General features: G+C 46.1%; 1 protein-coding gene and 1 non-coding gene across 2 annotated transcripts in view; both read right to left on the bottom strand.

Moving 5' to 3' along the window:
- Nucleotides 1–12,988, bottom strand: part of LOC135908222 (uncharacterized) — a 55,426-nt gene that overhangs the window by 27,159 nt on the left and 15,279 nt on the right. The window lies entirely within an intron of this gene.
- TRNAA-UGC (transfer RNA alanine (anticodon UGC)) lies at nucleotides 5,185–5,256 on the bottom strand. Its single transcript has one exon. It is a non-coding gene; the product is annotated as a tRNA-Ala (tRNA).

The raw sequence follows: 12,988 nt of genomic DNA, 5'->3' as shown, positions 1-12,988 counted from the left end.
CAGTGATTGGGACCTTCCCTTGCCATGTGTGACATTCGCCTATAATTCTACCCTGCACGATATTGTTGGTTAGACCCCTTTTATCTTTTGACTGGACGTGGGCAAATTTGCCGTTTGATACGTTCCTTCCTTCAGCTACAGCCTCGGCCAGTGAATATACACGCAAAGCTGCCCCTCTGACCATGCGCGTTAGCTTGCTCGCACGGCTTTCTACTTTTCAAGAGGACGCCCCAAGCCGTCGCGAGGGCTTTCTCAAAAGTTGATTTTTCAACACACAGGCCCTTATCACGTCTTTCAATAAATTACCTACGTCACGTACTACGTCGAACCCGGAAGTCTCGCTACGTCTTCAGACCTGTTGTCCCGTGACGTCCTCCACGATTCGCGGTTGAATGTTTACTACCCTTCCTCTGAGGCGGCACCTTAGACGCGCCGAGATCGCGCTTCTGCCACTAGAGGGGTCTGTTACTTGGTACTCGTAGAAGAGAGCGGCCACTGGATGAAGAGGACGTGCCATGTGCTTACGTGGACTAGCTACACAGGTCTAGTCTGGCACTGTCCCCTCTATGTCCTTTCTGCAAGGAACCGGCCACCATTGATCATTTTTAATAACTTACTGCCGATTCGCAACCCAGAGAAAGAAATACTACGAAATTCCATTCCTAAAATTAGGCATTGTTACAAATGCCGAAAAACTTCTCTCCTATGGGACAAATAGTTTGGGTTTTATCCACAGGAACGTATGCAGGGCCGTATGCGACTTCCTTGGTGACACAAGGATAATACCTAGTTAATTTGCATATTTATTAACAGCGGAGCTGTTTAGGCCTTCAGATCCGCCGTGGAGCATTACCACAAAACTGCGCCCAGCCATGCCCCGCCTCGCGTTGTCTAGCAACCACCTGCGAGAGCACCGAGCCACGTAACCTCCTCGCACCCCACGCGCGTAGGCCGGAGTCGTGACCTCACAGGCGAGTGAAAGCTGGGAACATCCGGTGCGGCGACACACCTCTCGCCTCCTCTACTCCGTGTGTACATGCTTCTGCCATGGGAAGATCGAAGAAAGCCCGAACGCCCGCAGAAGAAGTGGCTTACCAGGAATTAAGGGCGCCTCTACTGCTAAGCGAGAAGCAATGCGTCGCCGCCGAGCTAATCTGGAACACCGCGACGAAGTTGCGGCTCCGAACGCTCGACGTCACCGACAAAGCGATCCCGGCCTGCGACTGCTCGAAAACATCAAGCGTCAAGCCCGCCGAGACAACAACATAGCAAAACCTAGCATAACGTCACATAACCTAGAAACAACTTGGGCAAGCCTACCATAACCGCGCAAAACTTAGAAACGACTAAGCCAAGCCTACCAACAACTTAGCAAAACCTAGCATAGTCTCCCAAACCTACAAACAACTTAGGCAAGCCACGAAAAATCTTGGTGATCACGAGCTCCGCAGTTGACTCCAGCCTTGCACCACTAGTGCAAGCTGCACACCTTTATTTATTATTTTACAAGACTCAAAGTTACGTTAATTTGATGATTTATTATTTATAAATTTATAAATTTCCAATTAAACTGATTAATATTTATTGCCTTCTAGCGTGTTCTCCTTTCAAAAGCGCCCGTTTTCTTATAACCGTTTTCCGTGTAACCGCCAGCTTCATGGCCAATCCTCCATAGTGGGTACGCGCCATGGTATAGGAAGCAAGCAAGCAAGGCTTCCATCTTGGCTAGTGTTTGTGATATTTGTAAATGTAGCATTCAAAATACTTTATGCCTAGTTTATTTTCACGTAACTATATTATCTGCTACATTCGTCACCATTCAGGCATAAAAAAGCAAAATAGTTTCATTACATACGTATACGAACCTGCAGAACAAATATCAAGCTACGAACAGAACGGTCACGTATTCCAACTCACATCCAATGTGATCACGGATGACAAAGATGATTTTCAATACTAGCGAGACACCTCGTTGGACTCGGATACACAGTAAAACGGCAGCTGCGACTTTTTATAGGGTGACCTCCGAGATGACAATACTCGCGGCGCCGTGCCGTATTCCGAGAAGTCATGTGTGAACATTTTCAGCACCACTTGTCCTCAAGAATGCGCGGCGCTTGAAGACACAACCACGTCTCTACACATACGGCATAGGTAGCTTTGGTAGCATACCCTAAGCATCCATGGCCCGTATAAATTCAGAAGCGGAGGCTTCGGAAACCGTCCCCGGGGGGGAAGCTCAGTGGTAGAGCGCTCGCTTCGCATCTGAGAAGTCCCGGGTTCAAACCCCGGCACCTCCATTTAAGGGTCTCCTTTTTTTCCTTCGCAGTTCTACTAAAGGCATTTTTATCATGCTGGAACGCGGGATTTTGCAAGCCAAGCATAGCACGAAGAGTTAAATTTTAGTCATTACAGATTAGAGCACTGCACTGACCAGAAAATATAGACTACTGAAAAAAAAGGAAGTCATTTTTAAATTAGCAAACAGTTGGGCCACAGACGCCAACTACATGGGGGCTCGGAGACCCTCCGCCCCCCCCCCCCTCCACCCCTCCGGGCGATGCCGAAGAAGCCCTCCCAACGTCTGTTTCCGTGTCCCGATTTCTCGTTGCCAGACTTAAGTCGCCCTCATCTTCCAGGTGCCTTTTAAGCTGTCCTTTACGTTTCACTTGCTAAAATGTTCATTTTACTAAATCCGTGCTGTTGGCCCGGGCGTGCTCCGCTTTCATCATTCCCTAATTTTCCTTATTTGTTTGGCGAATGTCGATTATACGCGGGAAAGAGCATTATAGGAATTTAGCAAACTAACCTTCACTTCCATTCGTATGTGCAGCTCCTACCTAGAAAATAATTATGTTGCTACACATAACTTCCACACTGCTTCCAACATTGATCTCCATGGTTTCACAGCGAAGGTGTTATTTCGAGTAGAAGCGTTGAAACGCGCTATATGGGTGTTTTACGGTGCCCTGTGACAACCACACAGTGTGGGGAATGTTAACGGCAATACCTAGAAATATTTATTAAATTGTTTCGTTAATTACTAGCTACATCTTAATTCCTAATTTATCTTCGTGTACTTTTTATTGCCTGTTTAGGGGCGCAAATAACGAGCTCAAAATAATTACCCCTCTTGTCCGAAAGAAGCAAGCGTGGTAGCAATTCTATATTTTTAGAGAAAAGGGGTCATTTTACGCGTGACGTGTACCGAAAGCTTTACAGGCGCATTTTATACGAACCACGCAGGAAGTTCTCCGAATCTTCTAAATTACTTCTTACTTCTCTTCTTACTTCTCCTAAAGCTGTAGGAGAGGTAAGAAGTGTGTGGGTTAATGACAGCCTTCGCAGTTAATTATGCGTCCGAGTGGTGGGGAGCGTTTTAGGTGTGTTTTACGAACGGTGAAGAATTTAGCCCGCGGTCCCGAGAGCACTGCAACTTGCGGCAAGATCGAATTTGTGAAAATGAGGAAAACGTTATCGCCAATCAAAATGCGAAGTTAAATGCGTGTTGTAAAATTACAAAATTGCTTCAGCATTTGCTTAAAAGCGCCAGTTGGCCGTTATCCGCCGTTTCCGAGTATCCCATATGTGTGCATGATACCAAGTTCACAATAAGTAAATACGGTTGCCATATGTGGCACAATGTTTGAAAATGGTATAACATGTCCGGCTTAATTGCAATTATTGAAAGTAATTACTGAACACTCGTTTTGTGCCTATTTTCATGCGTTCCACGAGGCAAGATAGACTTCCCCGAGGACGACCTCGACGAGCTAAACGAGTAGCCTGTTAAGTATTTGGATAAAACAAGGGGGAGAATGTGTAGGCAATGCTCAGAGTGGGCGTGCCAATTTCAACCTTACCAGTAAATTTACGTGCAAATTTGTGGATGTTGGGCGAGGTTTTATGGTTGATAATTAGTCAAACTTCAATGTGTGTCATTCAATAATAGCCCAAAATTTAGCTCAATGTCCAGAGGATACCTAAGACCTAAAGAGATCAAATTTGGTGGATAGGGGAGCATTGGGGCCCAGATAGGGGCTGATGATGCGCGTCGCATACGTTTGCGCAGCCGAGATAAATTTCCGCACGCTGCATGTAGTCACCGCGCAGCTAAAGGCTACGCAGTGATTCCCCGACGACCTCGTATGAAGTGGCATGGCGTAAATTTCACAAAGGACGAGTGAAAATTATCTCCAAATCTTTCCGCAGCACGCGACGGTTCGCACAAGCCAGAGAGGAGGAAAAGCTCGCCGAGAGCCCATTTCTTCCTCCCCCAATGAAAATGTCTAAATGGCTAAGATGACAGTCGTAGTGCCTGGTATAGGCTCATAAAACCGAATTTTTTTCGTGCATAACCATCCGCTCTCGAGCGATTATTCTTCACCCCGGCCGCTTGTGCGATGTCACCGACACCCTGGATGAGGAGCTGGTTTGTGACGTTACACACTGACACTGCTGTTGAGTAAAGCCCTAGCTGACTCGCACACGTTGGGCCTGTAAAACGCGACATGACAAACAGAAATTATGGATCATATATACAGGCTGAAGAGCTGTGATTTGTTTTTATTCGAGTAGGTATCGCAAGGTATGCGGTATCTTATAATCACGATAATTACAGTTCGAAGCGAAAATTCGGGACTTTAAGAAAGGGTACGCTGCTGGAACTCCTTCGACTGGCATTCGATATACACCCAGCAAACCGCCGCTCGCCGGCCCCCTCTGCCGCACGAAAACGGCTCCGAGACTTCCTCGAACAGCTGCGCTCCATGGCTTGCACAATGGAACCTATGTTAGTCAACGGTGGGAACTGAACACATTTCTCTAGTGCTTTAATCCTTCTAAACGAATGTAAATACCAAAGAGCCTTGAGAAAGAGCTTCTTTTTCTTTAACTTTATGCAGAGCATGACGTTCACCACGAGAATTTGGCTGACGGTAAATGTTTCTTCCGTGTGTCTGGTACGAAACTCAAAACGTCGAAACGCGTTTTTTTAATTGGTGTTTTACCATGCTCTACGACAGCCCTTATGTAACTGCACTAGTGATTCGGTTAGTTAGCTTTACGTAACTTCCCTGCACGCATTCATGCCTAACACGCGGAGATGCATGGGCATTGGAGAGGAAAAAAGAAAAAAAAGAACACTGTGGAGGTACAGACGCAGTGGAGAAAATAAAAGTGTCATGGAGGTGCCGGGGTTCGAACCCGGGACTTCTCGCATGCAAAGCGAGCGCTCTACCTTTGAGCTACACCCCCTGTTTTTTTTTCTTTATTACATGGAAAAGAAAACTGAAGGTGTATTACAAAGTGGACACAACTACACACTTAAAACTCAGGCAAACACACACATGCATCCAACAAGTGCATCCAGTCTGGCGGAGGTTCCTGCACAGCGTACACACTTCTTACATACGCAGCACTTTCGCGAAAAAAGGATTTTGTAGTTCGCGGGCTTTCGGCATGGCGATCACAGAGACTACTTCTCCACAGGCTATATAAACCAAGTACAATGAACATGTCATAGGGAGGACCACCTGTAACGTTAAACGGTAGAAACCTAATTGAGTATGGAGTTATGTCAATGTCCTTTTTAAGTGTCCGTTGGAGAATGTCCCAAAAAAATACAGCATCCCTACAGTCTATGAAACAGTGATCTATGGTTTCGGCACGTGGACAGAGCCGACAGTTTGTTGACCATGGCACAATGCAACCCCTCGAATTCAACCAAGTTTTAACAGGGAGTGTTTCCGAATGTAATTTAAAGAAAAATGTTTTAACTCCAGGAGGCACACACATTTTGCGGACGCGTTTAAGTACATCCTGATAAGGTCGATTTAAATAAGGTGCACGATACAAAGGATCTGGGAAAATAGAGTCAACCAGTGCCGCAGAAATTGCTTTTCGACTCGCTGTGAACACGTACTCCAGGCTGAATTTAACTTTCAAGAAAAGAAATGTATCAACAACCTCCTTGAGAAAGCCCCAAGGAGCCTGTGGGACCTTTTTGACATTTGATGACACTACTATGTTAGGAACATAATGAACTAAACGCAGTTGCAACATTTCACGCAAGAACGGATGGTCACTGTCTCGAAAGAAAAACAGGCGAGAAACAATTTGCCTGACGAAGAGGTGTACTAATCCTAGACCACCACGTTCAAGGGGGAGAAACAGATTGTCGCGCCGCATCCATTCACAGCTCGAACTCCAAATGAATGTTGCAAATACGCGATGCCGTGCCTGAAGGCGAAGTCTTGAGCAATGCAGTACTTGGAGCACATACATAAGACGGGAAGCTAAGAAAACGTTACACACTTCAGCACGAAAGAACACGGACAAATTCCGCCCTCGCCATGAATTCACTTTACGTTGAATTTTGCCAACTTCTCCCGACCAATGAGCGTTGCTATTTCTATACTGTGAGAGAGGCACACCTAAATAACGCAGGTCTTCTTTCCATTGAATTCCTGCGTAATGTGATGGCATTGTGGCCCATAATCCTAACCAAAAACCTGAACTTTTTTCAAAGTTAACGCTTGCGCCAGAAGCAGCACAAAATTCTTCTGTAATTGCAAGAGCAGTGTTTACACTCTTTTTATCGGTACAGAAAAAGGCCACGTCATCTGCATACGCAAGAACCCGCACCTCATTAGTCAGTAATTTAAACCCTTGGAAATTTCGTTCTTTAAGAATGCGCATACAAAGTGGCTCTAAATACAAGCAGAACAGAAGCGGTGACAATGGGCATCCTTGTCGTACTGATGATGAAAGCCTAATCGGATCGGAGAGAGAGCCATTCACTATAAGCCGCGTTGAGCCATTAGCATAACATATCCTCACACCTCTAAGGAGCAGAGATCCGATATTTATATGCTCTAGTAAAGTAAACAGGAATGAGTGATTCACCCTATCGAACGCCTTAGCCAGATCTAGCTGTACCATTGCCACCTGTCCAATCCCCTCAGCTACACACTCTAGCACCGATCTCGCAACATGAATGTTCGTCTGAATGGACCGTCCCCTGATGCCACATGTTTGATGATCACCGACCACAGATGTTACTACAACTTGCAAACGGTTAGCTAATACCATAGCAAAAATCTTATAATCCACATTGCATAAGGAGATAGGACGATATCCGTCAACTTTTTGCAATTTCTGTTCATCATCGGTTTTGGCTATAAGGACGGTGTGTCCTTCGTACATTGTGGCGGTTAGGTACCCTACTTCCAAGGCCTCTCGGTACACCTGAAGTAATAATGGCGATAAGAGGGAACGAAAACACTGATAAAATTCGGCAGTAAGGCCATCCGGGCCGGGCGTTTTGCCCTTCGCTAACGAATCGATGCATGAAGTTACCTCATTGATATCAATGTTTTCGTTTGTATAATCGCACTCATCCTGACTTAACTGGGGCAGCAACGATACAATTTTTTTGGCAGCATCTGTATCCAATGGCATATGGTCTCGGAATAGTTTTTGGTAATGTTCAAAAAATGCTTTAGTTATTAGAGTAGGCTCGTTAACAATGATTCCACCATACTCTATCTCTAGTATTTGTTTAGACAGCGCGTGTCGGCGCTCATCACTAAGGGCCCTACTGCAAGGCTGTTCTTCCAGGCGACGCTGCTCTCGCGCCCGCCCTAGTGCACCTCTGTATTTTTCTGCGTTCAAAGTTTGTAACTTTGCCTTGACCTTATGAATATCCTCAATATATTGACCCGGATGTATGCATTCAAGCTCATGCAACTCACTCAAAAGTCTATACAATGCTTTGTAATTATTCTTTTTTTCAAAGGCTAATATTGATGATTCTTCGATAGCTATCATTTTAGCTACACCCCCTGGACTTCCGAGAGGTTTTACTTATTGTAATTATTGCGTAACAAGATTTAGTTTCGAAGACTTGAGCGTGCTTCGTACAGGCCGTGGATTGGACAACCTAATTCCTGAGCTCTGGCAGGCCGTGTGTCGCTTTGTGATAATCAGCTTAACCAGTGAGTCAATCAATGCAGAAACTTTAATAGAAGCTGAGGAATGCGCAACGAACGAAGTATCATAGATGTAACCTTAAAAAACAAATACGTCAATTATTGTATTTGATTCAAACGCAAACAACACGATATCCTAATTAACATTAGGAGCAAAAGATGGAGCTCGGTAGCTAATGCGATCAGCATAACCGATGACCGCTTCTTGATTAGAGTAAAATGGTTGCGAAGGGGAACAAAATGGCAGTAGACGGCGGCAGAGATTGGTTCCTCTTCTGGATGGAACAAGGCGAGCGGCACTGCCAAGCCAGTCCATTCGCGACAGCCTGGACAGAGCTGTGACCTCAAACCGCCATTTGCACCGAGTCTTTAGCGCAGTGGGTTCCGGACAAGAAGCACAGACACAAGTGCTTCTCGTGCTTAAAACAAAGTCGAACCAAAGATTAAAGGGAGACGAGTGCATCGGTAATTAACCATTGCCCCAACGGGTTCGCTTAATGCGCTGTTGCACAAATTGGGCAGCGCACTGCAGCAGACACGTGAAGAGCTCAGCGTATCTCGCAATACCTCCACGCTTTCGAGGTTGCATGGCAAAATCAGCGTAGCTTGGTCGAAAGCAGGTCCTGTTCACGCATAGGTTGCGAGAGTTCCTATGAGGAAGAAAAATCGTCGTGCACCAGGTCAGTGACGCGGTTTGGGCGTAAAGAAAGGAGACCACCAATATGGCTCTTGCGTGCTCTGTAGGCCCTGTTTCGTCGTTTACCCTAAACAAACACCAGAGAAAGAGAAAGCATGCACGTTTTCTTGGCCGAAACGACACCTCAAGATATCAGCTTTGACGATCACGTGTCTTACGCACGAAGGACAATGAAGTTGAGCTCGTGGAAACGCACTAAGGCGTGGGAATTATCACGCGGTTGGTAACAAATCGAGCACCGGGTGGGGTTCGTGGTGTGGCTACAGCCTAAGAAGCTTGGAAAAACACAGCTCTCAATTTTTGTTCGGTTCTGTTTTTTGCTGCAGCAAAGGCGTCTGGGGTGCCTGAGCCTCCGCACGGTACCTCACGGGTGCAACCTCGTAAGGGTCGGAGTGGCAGTTGTCAGACAGCGAAAGCTGGGCATTGCGGCCTGTTGTCGACGCAGGGCCCGTGGAGGTGCAAACTGAGCCTTGCCGTAGCGGACGCATAGCGTGTTGAATAAAGAAGAAGCCCGCCGTGAAGAAATAAGGGATCAGAATTTGCTCCAACTATGCTCGTTCGGGATTTTGTGCTTCTAAAATCGCAGAGGCGCAAAGCCAACAGCAATCGATCGCTCATGATGATCAAGCGCAGTGACTTAAACGAGCTGCGGGTAGTCACGTGATTTTCTTACTGAAAAGACGATGACGCATCGCTATTGAAACAATGTCTGTTCATTTTGTCTGTTCAACTAATGAGACTAGCGTGGGTACTACGCCGTAGGACATTATTTGTGAATTAAGTACCAGACAGACTGAAGAGAGCGGGCCTTAGTGGTACGGTTCTCTCAGTAGTTCCCGTGTCAAGGTAGTACATAACTGGGCTAGATTCATGAGTCATGCAATCATCTGAGCCCAGTAATAGCTAATTTCGCAGAGTATCGACGTAAAGTGTTCCCTGGGCGCAGAATTTTTTTTTTCATATTCGGAAAAACTGAAGTGACTTTCTTTTCATTAATTTTCTCCAAACCACCCAATTTTTTGCCGGTACCCTACGTGCCATTTGCATGTGCCATTTGTACAGAGGACCATAATAATAATCATCCGCATAATCATCGATTACGTTGTCGAATACCTTTCTTAAAGAGCAAGGTTAGCGTCGCTCCTTTCCCACAGTGCCCACTCGGTGAATAAGAGACAATAATTTTTTACAGCGAAGCTGTTAGCCTCTCGGTGGTCGGTATTTTCGTGTCCGTCCGTGAGCAGAAATCACCATCGTCAGTAATGGCTCATACCCCGCTAAGCAAGCAAGAAGCTGCAGAAATACTGCAAATCGTCTACTAATGCATAAACATTGTATGACTCGGCTGTGACTTCGTTTTTGCATAGTTTTGCTTGGTTGCTTTTTCTAGCTTATGCGCGTCTACCCATGGCCCTTCCGGTGGCAAAGAATGCTCACCCCCGTATTCAGAAATCCATCTAAATTTGGAGCCCATGCTTGACTTGATACAAGCGACGCCTGGTGCGAACGCGCCCAAGACGCTCATTGCGTTTCCTTCTGCGCGTTCACGACAGGGGTCATTTAAATGAAGTCAAGCGTGGGCTTCAAGTTAATATGCATTTCTTAATACGGGGGTTAGGCTTTAGTAGGCAATTGTCAGATTTTCTAGCCGCCTCCTGGGCCTCTTCAATAAAATCGTATCAATTGTGCCCGAACGCCGGGCTCGAGGGCGCCTCGACGGAGCAGAGCGGCCGGAAAGGAAGAGCAGCCGCTGCAGAAGGGCGTGAGGCGTTGCGTGAGGGGAGAGTGCGTCGCCGCGATGCCACGTCACCTTTGCTGTCGTTCTCGCAAACCTGCGTTATGCGCGCGTTCCTTGTGTCCACACAAGCTCTCACCTGCGTTGTGATTGCACCTCGGTGAGGCCCGATGAAAGTGCGCCAAGCAACTCAACGCACTCGCTTGCGTGCGAGGTGTTCATAACTCGAAGGACGCTCAGCAGCGTAAATGGACATTAGGCTACCTCAAAATCTCAACATGACGAATTCCCAAATTTCAAGGTGGCACACACCCTAATTTAAGTTGGCTCACTTACAAATTTAATTTTACCCAACCCCAAATTTCAAGTTACCCGCCCCCCAATTTCGGCTGGCCCACCCGTACTATAGGCTTCCCCATGCATTTTCTAGGGAGCCCTCTGTATCTCTATGGTTATTCTCTTTTTTTTATCATTCTGCTTTAAATGGTCCCTTATCGCTTAAAAGCCTCCAATCATCTACATTTATACTATCATAACGATTAAATGTCTTAACTATGCAAACTACTCATTTTTCGCAGATACAAGGCATTACAATTTTCGTCTGACAGAGCTTGGGAGATCGCCAAAAATGATTACTCATTAAAATTCAATGGCTCATCCCACTCGTAAACCAGATGTTACAAGCACTCAGCAAAGCGAAGCGAACAGTGCATACATTCATTGGAATCACGCATACAACGTACAGAGCTGCGTGCATTTTAATAAAGAACAAACTGAAAACAAGCATCTATCATCATCAGCAAAGGCTCATAACCCCGTAAGCAAGCAAAAAATGTAATGGCTCATGCCCCCATAAGGCAGCGACTACAAGCGCTCCGCAAAGTGAAGCGAAAGGTACATACGTTCACTGAAGTCACCCATACAACACACAACATCATGCGTTTCAATAAAGAACAAGCTGAAAACAAGCATCTATCATCATCAGCAAAGGCTCATACCCCCGTAAGCAAGCAAAAAATGTAATAGCTCATGCCCCCATAAGGCAGCGGCTACAAGCGCTCTGCAAAGTGAAGCGAAAAGTGCACACGTTCACTGAAGTCACCCATACAACGCATAACAGCAAGCGTTTCAATAAAGAACAAGCTCAAAGCAAGCATCCGAACCATCGATAAAGCTTTGCACAACCCCCTAAGCAGTTGTAGTGGTAGTTTCGCAACAGCTTCGCCGGACAGCCACTTTCGCAGGGCGGGGATGGCGAGTCAACTTTTTACATCCTAAACTGTTATGGGCTCATTCCAACAACCATTTCGGGTGGTGATGGCGGCCGCCGCCGCCGCTGCCCTGTGTCCGTAGCAGCTATCACTAGGAATGAGAAAAAATTTGGAGGACGCTTAAGTGTCCCCTTTAAGAGTAGAACGCAATTGATTTAAAATATCCCTGAGTGTTTGCCACGCTTAGCGGTAAGCGCAGCTTTCTTGCGGATGCGCGGAGCCGAGTGAGCAACGCCGCTCGAAAAAGGGGTTTGTGTTTGAGTTTCCACGTAACAGAATCGTTTTTTTGGCATATTCAAATTAAACTGCGACGCTGTTATGCTTGTAGGTTGTGTTTAGGCCATACTTTACGATTTTTCTGACGTATATTATTTTGAGGAACTCAATTTGTCCAGTGATGCATCCGCGCCACGCGGAGCGCCTGCGTGGATGTGGTTCGCAATAATTTTTCACGAAGCGACGTCCGATGCCGACATCAGATTGTTTGTGACACCGCGGACCTTTAACGCCAGCGCGTTAAAAAATGCCTAGTTCCCGCCGAGATGGAACACGGGTCCACTGCGTGGGAATCGGCTACAATACTACTGAGACACTTGCTAGCAAGCAGCGGGAAAATGCCCTACGAAGGCGTCCTAGTGCGCGAGGAGAAACGTGATGTGACATGCGCGCCGCGTAGCCTCGATAAGTGGAAAGTTTTGGTATGCAGTTGCATGTTATTACACCTGGTAAAACGTCATGGAAGCAGACGCACAGGTAGAGGTACAAGGCAGTTAAACAAGGTTTAAGGAAGATAAAGAGATGTATGCAAGAATGCTAGAAAAGAATATACATTGAGTACCTGATTAAATCAAGCTGGCTAGCTGACTGTGTCACCGCCGAGTTTCGAACAGGATGCCAATAAATCATCGTCATCATTAGCATCGTATCGTGCCACTTTCCTTGCAATTAGATTTACATTATATGCTACCAAAGGTATATACAGTAACTCTACTTGCAATGTGAGATGCGCGTCACGTAGCGTCTATCGTGCACCCTTTGCATTGCAGTTGCATATTATCACACCAGGTGCCACGCCACGTAGCAGTTTTTAGGTAGCGGTACAAGTCAAATAGAGAAGTCTTGAGAAAGAAAAAGAAGATTACGTGTAAATATTGATGTAATGAAAAAATGTATGGCATACCTGATTAATTCAAGCAGGCTAGGTTATTGTTTTTCACCATACCGTTTAAGAGGGAATGCCATTAAATCATCATCATCATTGCCATCGATCGTACCAATTGACATGCGCGCCGTA

Source organism: Dermacentor albipictus, chromosome 2, assembly GCF_038994185.2.
Source record: "Dermacentor albipictus isolate Rhodes 1998 colony chromosome 2, USDA_Dalb.pri_finalv2, whole genome shotgun sequence".
In the NCBI taxonomy this organism is placed as follows: domain Eukaryota; kingdom Metazoa; phylum Arthropoda; class Arachnida; order Ixodida; family Ixodidae; genus Dermacentor; species Dermacentor albipictus.
The sequence above is the reverse complement of the archived record's forward strand: the minus strand, read 5'-3'. Positions and strand labels throughout refer to the sequence as shown.